This window comes from Nicotiana attenuata, unplaced genomic scaffold (genome assembly GCF_001879085.1).
Source record: "Nicotiana attenuata strain UT unplaced genomic scaffold, NIATTr2, whole genome shotgun sequence".
In the NCBI taxonomy this organism is placed as follows: domain Eukaryota; kingdom Viridiplantae; phylum Streptophyta; class Magnoliopsida; order Solanales; family Solanaceae; genus Nicotiana; species Nicotiana attenuata.
This window is the reverse complement of record NW_017670722.1, coordinates 394,162-407,128: the sequence shown is the minus strand read 5'-3', so window position 1 is coordinate 407,128 and position 12,967 is coordinate 394,162.

Here is a 12,967-nt window from a genome sequence, read left to right as displayed (position 1 = left end):
ATTCCTGTTTCTTTCTTGTATTTCCAGAGACAACGTTGTAGTATTTCTTTCAGACCTTTATTTGTAGTACTCTTAGAAAGTCTGTGAAGTTGTGACACCAGTCTTGGGTAGATTTGTCATGGATTGGTATTAGCGGTATTCTTAATACTTTACAATGCAGTCTTCCGCTTATTCAATTCTGTTGTTATCTAATTATCGGCTCTTAACAGTTATCGGATTAAAAATGGAAACAAGGTAAATAGTTCAATTGGTTGGCTTGCCTAGCTTTCACTAGTAGGCGCCATCACGACTCCCGAGGGTGGGAAATCCGGGTCGTGACAATATTATTGGCCGAGATCAAGAATACAAACTGGCTGGTTGCAGAGATTACAGCGGGAACGATTCAAGAGGGAACCAAACTGGAAGTAAGTCCAAGCCGAGATATGTTGTTGATTGTGAAAGGTGCCCCGAGCTTAGAAAAGGTAAATTTATTTGTTCCCAAGGGCTCGAGGTTGGAAGTTCGATCCAATGTTCCAAGCCCAAGGTTATATGTCCTTGGAGGCCACCCCATCACAAGGCAGAATCAGGGTGGTACGAAGGGTATAACAGAGCCGATCATATTCAAACCTGCAGTGCAACCCCCTAATACAAACACAAAAACCATTCCTTGGAACTATAACAAAACTATAATGACTTACAAAGTCAAGGAAATCATAGAAGAAGTGGGGGAAACTGGAGGTTTCACCCGATCGGGGAGGTGTTACTCTCCAGAAGAGTTGAGGAAGGCCAATTGCCAATAAAGAAACTGGTCACTAAAGAAGAGGCAGAAGAGTTTTTGAAAAAGAAGAAAGTTTAGGATTACTCAATCCTTGACCAGCTGAGAAAGACTCCTGCCCAAATCTCTCTACTATCTCTGCTCATACATTCCATAGAGCATGCCCGTGTACTAATCAAGATCCTGAACGAGGCACATGTCTTAGAGGAGACCGCAGTGAATCAGTTAGAGAAGATGACCAACAAATTTTTTGAGGTGACCAGAATCTCCTTTATTGATGATGAACTTCCCGAGGAGGGAGCCGAGCACAATAGGGCTTTACACTTGATGGTCAAATGTGAGGGGCACTATGTAAGGCAAGTCGTGGTTGATGGAGGTTCGAGTGTAGATGTATGCCCTCTCTCTACCTTGCAAGACATGAAGATGAATACAGATAGAATTCGACCCAACAATGTTCGCATCCGGGATTTTGATGGCTCAGCAAGAGATACCATTTGGGAGATCAACCTCACCATGACGATTGGGCCGATTGACTTTGAAATTGTCTTCCAAGTAGTGGACATGGACACTTCTTATAACTTTCTTCTTGGAAGGCCATAGATCTATACGGCCCGAGCTATGCCATCCACCTTGCATCAGATGCTCAAATTTGAACATGACATGTAAGAAATTATTGTTCACGAGGAATACGAGTCGTCCATTTATAAAGACCCGTTAATCCCCTGTATTGAGGCCAAGGAAGGGTGTGAGTCCATTGTCTATCAGGCTTTTGAAGTGGTTGTTTTGGACCATGTTGAGGAAGGAAAGCCCATTCTGCATCCTCGTCTTTCCGCCACATCTATAATGGTAGCTGCACTTATGCTGAGACAAGGTTATGAGCCAGGAAAAGGCTTGGGGGCATCATTGCAAGGAATTTCGGAGCCCATTTCTCCGTTCAGTAACCAGGGTACTTTTGTTTAGGCTTTAGGCCAACACAAGCAGACGAAGACAAAGCCAATCACCGCAAAAAGCATGGATGGGTCTTGCAACAACCTATACCTCACATTTTCTACACTTTTGTCAAGCGACGACTCCAAGAGGGTCAAAATTCCTTGGTACAGGAAAACATTAATGAAATTTTCCATGGCCTTAGCCAGATGTTTTCTGAAGTGAATATGATCCAAGCTGGTGAAGGCATCAGTCATGCCGATATGCAACTAATTGGCCCAGACACTATGCTCAACAATTGGGAAGCAACTCCTCTCCCCACAAGGAAGGAGTCTTGGTCGTTTGCTTTTGCAGCTTCTTTTTTGTATTTTGGGTTACTTTCAGGGTTGTAATCCAAACATCTCAGTATGATTGTTTTGTTTTGATGCTAATCCTTCTATCCTTTCAAATTCAATAAATGCAGTTCAGTTTCGTATTAAGTTTTGTATCTTTTACTTTTCCTAATTCCTATCATTTTGTTTCTATTTCAGTTTTGTTAGTGTCAGCTTTAATAACATGACATGCATGCGGAATTCACGCCCAGATCTTAAAAAGCTGTCTAATTTCAAAATAATGCATCAAGAGGTCGAATATGATGAAGATGAGGTTGTTGAGGAAATAAAAAGAGAGTTGGAACAATTTGAAAACAAGCCTAAGCCCAACCTCAATGAAACTGAGCCAATTAATATCGGAAGTCATGAAGAAGTTAGAGAAACGAAGATACGCATTCACACTAAACAAAACAGAGATGCCTTGATTCAACTTTTATTCGGATATAGATCTGTGTTTGCTTGGTCATATGATGATATGTCGGGTTTAAGTGTTAATCTAGTGGTTCACAAGCTTCCTACGTATCCTGATTTTCCACCAGTCCAACAAAAGCAACGAAAATTTAAAAATAGACATGAGTGATAAAATCAAAGAGGAAATAATGAAACAACTGAGCGCCAATGTAGTCAGAGCTGTCCAATATACCACCTGGGTGGCAAATATTGTTCATGTGCCAAAGAAGGATGGAAAAACCAGAGTCTGTGTTGACTACAAGGACCTGAACAAAGCAAGTCCAAGGGATAATTTTCCTTTACCAAGCATCCACATTCTTGTAGATAATTGCACAAAGCATAAGATACAATCGTTTGTGGATTACTATGCAGGGTAGCAGCAAATTCTAATAGATGAAGATGATTCAGAAAAGACCGCTTTCACCACTCCATGGGGTACTTATTATTACAAGGCCATGAAATTCAGTTTGAAGAATGCGGGGGCAACTTACATGAGGGCCATGACCACCATTTTTCACGACATGATGCATAAAGAGATTGAAGTATATGTCGATGATGTCACCATAAAATCAAAGACACAGGCTGATCACGTGCGCGATTTGAAAAAGTTCTTTGAACAGCTTCGAAGGTATAACCTTAAGATTAATCCAGCCAAGTGCGCATTTGGGGTTCCATCTGGAAACTCCTCGGTTTTATAGTCAGCCGGAGAGGCATCGAATTGGATCCATCTAAGATAAAGTCCATTTGAGATCTTCCACCCCGAAGAACAAAAAGGAAGTCATGAGTTTGCTCGGGAGGTTGAACTACATCAGTAGGTTCATTGCTCAGCTCACAACCACGTACGAGCCCATCTTTAGGTTGCTGAAGAAGGATGATGCTATCAAGTGGACGTTCGATTGCCAAAAAGCTTTTGACAGGATCAAAGATTATCTGTCAAAACCCCCTATACTGGTTCACCTAAACCTGGTAGGCCTTTGTTTTTATATTTGTCGGTGATGCATAATTCCTTTGGATGCATTCTGGGGCAACATGATGCAACAGGCAAAAAGGAACATGCAATCTATTATTTGAGCAAGAAGTTCACCAATTATTAGGTTAAGTACACCCTTTTGGAAAAAGACATGTTGTGCCTTGACTTGGGTTGCTCGGAAGCTGAGACATTATCTTTTGGCCTACACTACTTACCTCATATCCAGAATGGATCCTTTGAAGTACATCTTCCAAAAGCCAGTGCCCACTGGCAGGCTCACAAAATGGTGAATTCTGCTCACATAGTTCGACATCGTCTATGTCACTCGCACCACACTGAAAGCACAGGCTTTGGCAGATTATATGGCAGAGAATCCAGTTGATGATGATTACAAGCCATTGAGCACATACTTCCCAGACGAAGAGGTCAACTCAATAGAGGAAGTAGTTCCTGACGACAACCCTGTGTGGAAAATGTATTTTGATGGGGCTGTCAATATAAAAGGAGTTGGGATCGGGGCAATCCTCATCTCACCCATTGGATGGCATTACCCTGCAACGGCCCGACTTTGGTTCTTCTGTACCAATAATACTGCAGAATATGAAGCTTGTATCATGGGTATGAAAATGGCCCTAGATCTGAATGTACAGGAACTATTGGTTATGGGAGATTCCGACTTTCTTATCCAGCAAGCCCAGGGCGAATGGGAGACTCGAGACATTAAGCTTATTCCTTACAAACAATGTGTGCAAGACGTGAGCAAAAGATTCAAATCTATCAAATTCAGGCACATTCCCAGGTTTACCAACGAGCTTGCTGACACCTTGGCTACCTTAGCCTCGATGCTCCCTTATCCATGTAACACTCATATTGATCCATTGCAAATCCAAGTTCAGATTCAACACGATTACTGCAATACAATTGAGGTAGAACCAGATGGTGAAACATGGTATCATAACATAAAACGATTCCTGAAAACAAGGGAGTACCCAAAGCATGCCAAAGGAGATCAAAAAAGAACTATAAGGCGGCTTGCTGGTGGTTTTTTCCTGAATGGGGAAATTTTGTACAAAAGAACCCCAGATTAAAACTTGTTGAGATGCATAGATTCCATAGAAGCTGAACGGATCATAAGTGAAGTGCATTCAGGGGTATTCGGATCTCACATGAATGGATACGTTTTGGCGAAGAATATTTTGCGGGCAGGGTATTATTGGCTTACGATGGAGCGAGATTGCTTCAGTTTTGTTCGCAAGTGTCACCAATGCCAGATTCATGGTGACCCGATTCACTCGCCTCCATCGGAGCTGCATCCCATGTCCTCTCCTTGGCCTTTCGTTGCTTGGGGAGTGGATGTTATTAGGCCAATCAAGACAAAGGATTCAAATGGTCATAGATTGTCACGACCCAGATTTCCCACCATCGGGATCGTGATGGCGCCTACTCGTGGTAGCTAGGCAAGCCAACTTATTTACCTTTTCATCACTAAACAATTATTTTAACAATTTATAGCATCAATATTGAACATGAAATTTACTAAGAATAATAGCGGAAGTCTGATTTATAAATCTGAATCAAAATGCGGAACAGTCAACAATAGCCTCTACCCAAGATTTGGTGTCACATTACTCACGAACTGCTACGAATTTACTAAATACAAAGGTCTGAAAGAAACATAGAAGTTGTCTGTCCCGAGACAAGGAGGCAACAGTCTAAATGAGAACATAAAGAAGAGACGCCGGGCCTGCGGACGCCTGCAAGGCTACCTCGGTCTCGTGATAATAAAAGCCTACTCCCGTACTAATGCTGCTGCTGCTCCTCAGAACCTGGACCTGTGCAAAAATGCACAGAAGCGTAGCATCAGCACAACCGACCCCATGTGCTGGTAAGTGTCTAGCCTAACCCCGTCGAAGTAGTGACGAGGCTAGACTGGACACCACATAAACCTGTGCAGTTATAAATATATAGCGAAAATCGAATACAAGCAATTAACAATATGGGAGGGGGAAACATGCTATGGGGAGATACAATATTAACAGTAACTCAGGGTAATGAACTAAAGCAACTTAGATCCACCATAAACAAGGAATCAATACTCAATATAAACACAGGGCATCAAATAACTGTTGCGGCGTGCAACCCGCTCCATAACTACCATTGTTGCGGCGTGCAACCCACTCCACAAATACCACTGTTACGGCGTGCAACCCGACCCATATCATTTATCATGTATCATTGTTGCGGCGCGCAACCCGACCCTCACATATTATTGTTGCGGCGTGCAACCCGATCCTCAATATCATTGTTGCGGCGTGCAACCCGCTCCACCAAGATCATATTTCCTCATCCAAACCACAGTCACAAACACGGGGCAAGAGAGTAAATAAACAATAATGAAAATCCTGGCAAGGGAATACACATGACAAACGACTTAATAATCTCAGTATCCCGGCAAGGGAGAGAAAAAAAAACCAACAACAGAATCAACAAAACGTCCGGCAAGGGAATAACCAGTAACTCTTTCCCTTTCTTTCTTTTCTTACTCCACGATATCACTGGAGCCCAAGCTCCAAGAAATTCTTATCTCATATTCCGTCACAAACAACAATATAACGACATCCCAGTGAGGGAACAAAACATTATGTCAAATATCCCGGCAAGGGAATTACTATACCAACATTAGTTCCAACATCTAACCACCACATTAGTTCCAACATCTAACCACCACAACTATAACCAACCTATTACCACACTTGACCACCTCAGCTATATCTAACCGACTACCATACCCAACCAACCCATCTGTAACAATAGTCATCACACGACACAAGGAAACATTAACCTAAGCGACCCTAGTATCCGTTAAGAACACAGTGCAGAGGAATCACAACCCAACAATAGCCCGCCAAGAGGGCAACATAATGGTCTCTCCTCTTTCTCACTTTTACTTCACAATTCTTTTCACAACTCGAGCAGATGCTCCAGAGGTTCAATTATCACTTATACTTTCGCAATTCGTTCTACAACTGGAGCCGACGCTCCTCAATGAATCAAGTCATTTCATATACTTTCAATATTCGTATCACAGTTCGAGCCAATGCTCCTAGGAATCAAATTATCATATCACCATTCACATGTTATTCACAACATATAGAAATACTCCAATAAACATGAAATTCACAATCAGTTCATGATAATCACATTATAAGGACTCACGGTCATGCTAGACACCAATGTATAGATACTCGTCACCATGCCTATACATCGTACTCGATCACATAGCAATTAGCAACAAGACTCAACTCCTATTCCCTCAAGCTAGAGTTAAACCAAACACTTACCTCAAAGCCTTGAAATCCACTTAATCCTCAACTATTGCTTTACCTCGCGGTTCCACCTCCAATTCGCTCGAATCTAATCACAAATTGCTTAATTACTTTAATAAACACTATATGAAACAATTGGAATGCATAAAAATGAATTTCTCAAGTTTTTTTCCAAAAAAAATTCCAAAAATGCCCCCGGGCCACCTGGTCAAAACCCGAGGTTCGAACCAAAACCCGGTTACCCATTCCCCCACGAACTCAAATATGTAATTTGTTTTGAAATCGGACCCCAAATCGAGGTCCAAATCCCCAATTTTTAGAAAACCTAGGTTCTACCCAAAAACCCCAATTTCACCCATGAAAATCCTTGATTTCAAGTGGAAGACATGCTTAATGATGTTAAAAGTTGAAAGAATTGAGTAAAAATCAACTTACAAATGATTTGGGATGAAGTTTGCTCTTGAAAAATTGCCTATGGTGTTTGGGTTTTGAAAGAATGGTGAAAAGTGATGAAAATTCGACTAAGTATAAAATTTGCTGGGCCTCGGATATGGGAATTGCGAGCCTTGGTTCGCATTTGCGAACAAGACAGGGCTGGGAATTGCGATCCTTGGTTCGCATTTGCGAACACTGGGCCTACAGGCGGGGTTTCGCATTTGCGAAAGAGGCATCGCATTTGCGAACCTCCCCCCCCCCTCCCCCCTTCGCATTTGCGAGCCAACCCATCGCATTTGCGACAGTGCCCCATTTTCTCCAGACTTCGCAATTGCGAAGCAGTGCTCGCATTTGCGAGCTCGCAATTGCCAGTCTTCCCTTTGCATTTGCGAAAATTGCAGAAGCCAGCATACCAGATTTTTAAAACATGAGAAATGCAATCCGATGCCTATCCAAAACTCACCCGATCCCTCGGAGCTCCAAACCAAACATGCACACAACCTCAAAAACATCCTACGGACTTACTCGCGCGATCACATCGCCAAAATAACATCATATACATAGAATCAAGCCTCAAAACTCATGATTTTCTTTAAAATGTTCATAAAGCCTCAAATTTCCATTTGGAGTCCGAAACACGTCAAACGACGTCCGTTTTCAACCAATTTTTTACAGAAAGCGCTTAAACCATATATAAGACTTGTACCGAGCGTCGGAACCAAAATACGAGCCCGATACCACAGTCTTTTAATCTATTTTCGTTTCCAATTTCCTTAATAATTTCATAAAAAGAATTTCATGGAAAAATTCATTTCTCGGGCTCTAGACCTCGGAATTCGACTCCGGGCATATGCCCGAGTCCCACATTTTTCTACGGACCCTCCGGGACCGTCAAATCACGGGTCCGGGTCCGTTTACCAGAAATGTTGACCGAAGTCAAATATATTCATATTAATATCAAAATTCTTCAAATTTTTCTCAGAATTCACAAATTTCAACATAAAAATTTTTCGGCTACGCACCTGGACTATGCATGCAAATCGAGGCAAGTAGACAATGAGGTTTCAAGGCCTCGGAAGCACGGAACGAGTGAGGAAACAGGTGATGACCCTTTGGGTCGTCACATCCTCCACCTCTAAAATAACCGTTCGTCCTCGAACAGACAAAAGAAAGAAGTACCTGAGTCGGGAAAAAGAAGGGGATAACGGCTTCGCATATCAGACTCGGACTTCCAGGTCGATGCCTCAGGGGGCTGACCTTTCCACTGAACACGAACAAAAGGAAAACTCCTAGACCTCAACTGACGAACCTGCCGGTCTAGAATAGCTACCGGCTCCTCCTCATAAGATAAATCCTTGTCCAACTGGACAGTGCTGAAATCTAACACATGGGTAGGATCGCCGTGATACCTCCGAAGCATAGACACATGGAAAACTGGATGCACGGCTGATAAGCTAGGTGGCAATGCAAGTCTATAAGCCACCTCTCCCACTCGATCAAGAACCTCAAACGGGCCAATGTACCTAGGGCTAAGCTCGCCCTTCTTTCCAAATCTCATCACGCCCTTCATAGGCGACACCCGGAGCAATACCCGCTCACCAACCATGAAAGCTACATCTCGAACCTTACGACCTGCATAGCTCTTTTGCCTAGACTGAGCTGAACGAAGTCTGTCCTGAATGACCTTGACCTTCTCCAAGGCCTCCTGAACTAAATCTGTACCTATCAACCGAGCCTCTCCCGGCTCGAACCATCCAATCGGAGACCGACACCGCCTACCATATAAGGCCTCATAAGGAGCCATCTGGATGCTCGACTGGTAGCTGTTATTGTAGGCAAACTCTGATAAAGGCAAGAACTGATCCCATGAACCTCCAAAGTCAATAACACAAGCCCGGAGCATATCCTCCAAAATTTGAATAGTCCGCTCGGACTGACCGTCCGTCTGGGGATGGAACGCTATGCTCAACTCGACCCGTGTGCCCAACTCTCACTGGACTGCTCTCCAGAAGCGCGAGGTAAACTGCGTACCCCGATCCGATATGATAGATGCCGGCACACCATGAAGGCGAACAATCTCCCAGATGTAAATCTCAGCTAGCCTCTCGGATGAGTAGGAGACTGCCACTGGAATGAAATGTGCTGACTTGGTCAGCCTATCAACAATAACCCATATCGCATCAAACTTCTTCCGAGTCAAGGGAAGTCCAGTAACAAAAATCCATGGTAATCCGCTCCTACTTCCACTCTGGAAGATCAATATTCTGGTGTAGACCACCAGGCCTCTGATGCTCGTACTTAACCTGCTGACAATTCAAACAACGAGCTACATATGCCACAATATCCTTCTTCATTCTACGCCACCAGTAATGTTGCCGCAAGTCCTGATACATCTTTGCGGCGCCCGGATGAATGGAATACCGGGAACTATGGGCCTCCTCTAAGATCAACTCTTGAAGCCCATCCACATTAGGCACACAAACTTGCCCCTGCAATCTCAAAACTCCATCCGCATCTAAGGTAACCTGCTTGGCACCTCCTCGCTGTACCTTGTCTCTAAGGACACACAAATAGGGAACATCCAACTGCCGATCACGAATACGCTCCAATAATGAAGAACGAGCGACCGTGCAAGCTAACACTCGGCTAGGCTCACAAACATCCAACCTCACAAATCGATTGGCCAAGGCCTGAACATCCAAAAGCAAGCGGCCTCTGGCTGACCGGAATATAAGCAAGACTACCCATGCTGGCTGACTTTCTACTCAACGCATCGGCCACCACGTTGGCCTTCCCCGGGTGATATAAAATGGTGACATCATAATCCTTCAACAACTCCAACCACCTCCTCTGCCTCAAATTCCAATCCTTTTGCTTAAATAAGTACTGTAGACTCTTATGATCAGTGAACACCTCGCACGCCACGCCATACAAATAGTGCCTCCAAATCTTCAAGGCGTGGACAATGGCTGCCAACTCCAGATCATGCACTAGATAGTTCTTCTCATGAATTTTCAACTGCCTCGAAGCGTAGGCAATGACCTTGCCATCCTGCATCAACACTGCTCCAAGCCCAACACGGGAAGCATCACAATAAACAGTATAGGGCCCTGAACCTGTGGGCAGAACCAACACCGGTGCCGTAGTCAGAGTTGTCTTGAGCTTCTGAAAGCTCGCCTCACACTTATCCGACCATCTGAAATGGGCACCCTTCTGGGTCAATCTGGATACCCTCTGCTGACACAACATGACCCAGGAATGCAACTGAACTCAACCAGAACTCACACTTCGAAAACTTGGCGTACAACTGACTATCCCTCAAAGTCTGAAGAACCACTCTAAGATGCCGCTCGTGCTCCTCTCGGTTGCGGGAATATATCAAAATATCATCATGAAGACTATCACGAACGAATCCAAATAAGGCCTGAACACTTTCATCAAGTCCATGAAAGTTGCTGGGGCATTTGTCAACCCGAATGACATAACCAAGAACTCATAATGCCCGTACTGAGTGCGGAAAGATGTCTTACGGACATCGGATGCCCTAATCCTCAACTGATGGTAGCCAGATCTCAAGTCCATCTTTGAAAATACCTTGGCACCCTGAAGCTGATCAAACCAATCATCAATCTTCGGCAATGGATACTTATTCTTGATTGTACCGTTGTTCAATTGTCTGTAATCAATACACATTCTCATTGAACCATCATTCTTCTTAACAAATAACACTGGCGTACCCCAAGGCAAAACACTGGGTCCAATGAAACCCTTCTTAAGCAAATCCTGCAACTGTTCCTTTAACTCCTTTAACTCCGGCAGGGCCATACGATATGGCGGGATAGAAATGGGCTGAGTGCCCGGAACCAGATCAATGCAAAAGTCAATATCCCTGTCGGGTGGCATACCCGGCAAGTTTGAAGGAAAAACATCAGGGAACTCACGAACAACGGGCACAGAATCAATAGAGGGAACCTCAGCACTAGAATCACGAACATAGGCTAAATAAGCCAAACACCCCTTCTGGACCATACACCGAGCCTTCACATACTATATAACACTGCGGGTAGAATGACCAGGAGTCCCTCTCCACTCTAAACGAGGCATACCCGGCAAAGCTAAGGTCACAGTATTGGCATGACAGTCCAAGATAGCGTGGTAAGGTGATAACCCGTCCATCAACAATATAACACCGAAATCATCCATGTCCAGAAGAAGCAAATCTACACGAGTCTCAAGACCTCCAATCACAACTATACATGATTAATGAACACGATCCACCACAATAGAATCACCCACCGGCGTACACATAAACGGGGGCACTCAAAGGACCACTAGGCATGACCAGAAATGGCGCAAAATAAAATCGAAGCTTCTCTACCACAAACTAGAACAATACCTGCACCTCCACCTCTAATACCTTTACCTCCGCCTCTAGCATCTCTACCTCCACCTCTAATACCTCTACCTCCACCTCTAGCTAACTTAGCGGGCTGGACGTCCCTCAATGAACCTCCTCACTCTCTCTCACGGTGGGAAGTATGATAAGAGCATGACGAGCCAAGTCGATGAATCTGATCTCGTACTGAGTAACAGTCATAGAACCCTGCTGGGGACGCTCAAATTGCCTCCGATAGACCTCTCTCTGAGTGATGGGGAGAAACTTCTCCAGAAATAACTGCGTGAACTGTTCTCAAGTCGAAGCTGATGACCTAACTGGTATAGCCAATCAATAATCTCTCCAACAGGTCTTGGCGGATCTAGACAAGCGAAAGGTAGCAAAATCGACCCCATTGGTCTCCACGATCCCCATGTTCCTGAGAACCTCATGACAACTGTCTAGAAAACCTGGGGATCCTCAGTAGATGTACCGCTGAATATAGTATGAAGAGCTTGGTGAAACTTATCCAACCTCCACAAAGCCTCCGAAGACGTAGCTGATCTATCACTGGTCTGTGCTGCTGCTCAACTGAAGAAGCGGTACATGACCTCGCCATACGCGAAGGGACAAGAGTAGAGGTTTCAATTTAGCATTTGAGAAACAAAATCGCACGACAGGAAAGAACAAGTGTGAAGTTTTCCTAACTCCGTAGCCTCTGGGGGATAAATACAGACGTCTCCGTACCGATCCCTCAGACTCTACTGAGCTTGTCCGTGAATTGTGAGACCTGTGTAACCTAGAGCTCTGATACCAACTTGTCACGACCCGAATTTCCCACCATCGGGATCGTGATGGCGCCTACTCGTGGTAGCTAGGCAAGCCAACTTATTTACCTTTCATTAATAAATAAATCCGTTAACAATCTATAGCATCAATAAGTAATATGGAATTTAATAATAATAATAGCGGAAGTCTAATTTATAAGTCTGAATCAAAACGCGGAATAGTCAATAATAGCCTCTACCCAAGATTTGGTGTCACATAACCCGCGAATTGCTACGAATTTACTAAATACAAAGGGCTGAAAGAAACATATAAGATGTCTGTCTCGAAAATAATGAGGCAACAGTCGAAAGAGAACATAAGGAAGAGACGCCGGGCCTGCGGACGCCTGCAAGGCTACCTCAGTCTCGTGTAAATGAAATCCTGGTCCCGTACTACTGCTGGTGCTGCTCCTCAAAACCTGGACCTGTGCAAAAATGCACAGAAGTGTAGCATCAGCACAACCGACCCCATGTGCTGGTAAGTGTCTAGCCTAACCCCGGCGAAGTAGTGAGGAGGCTAGACTGGACACCA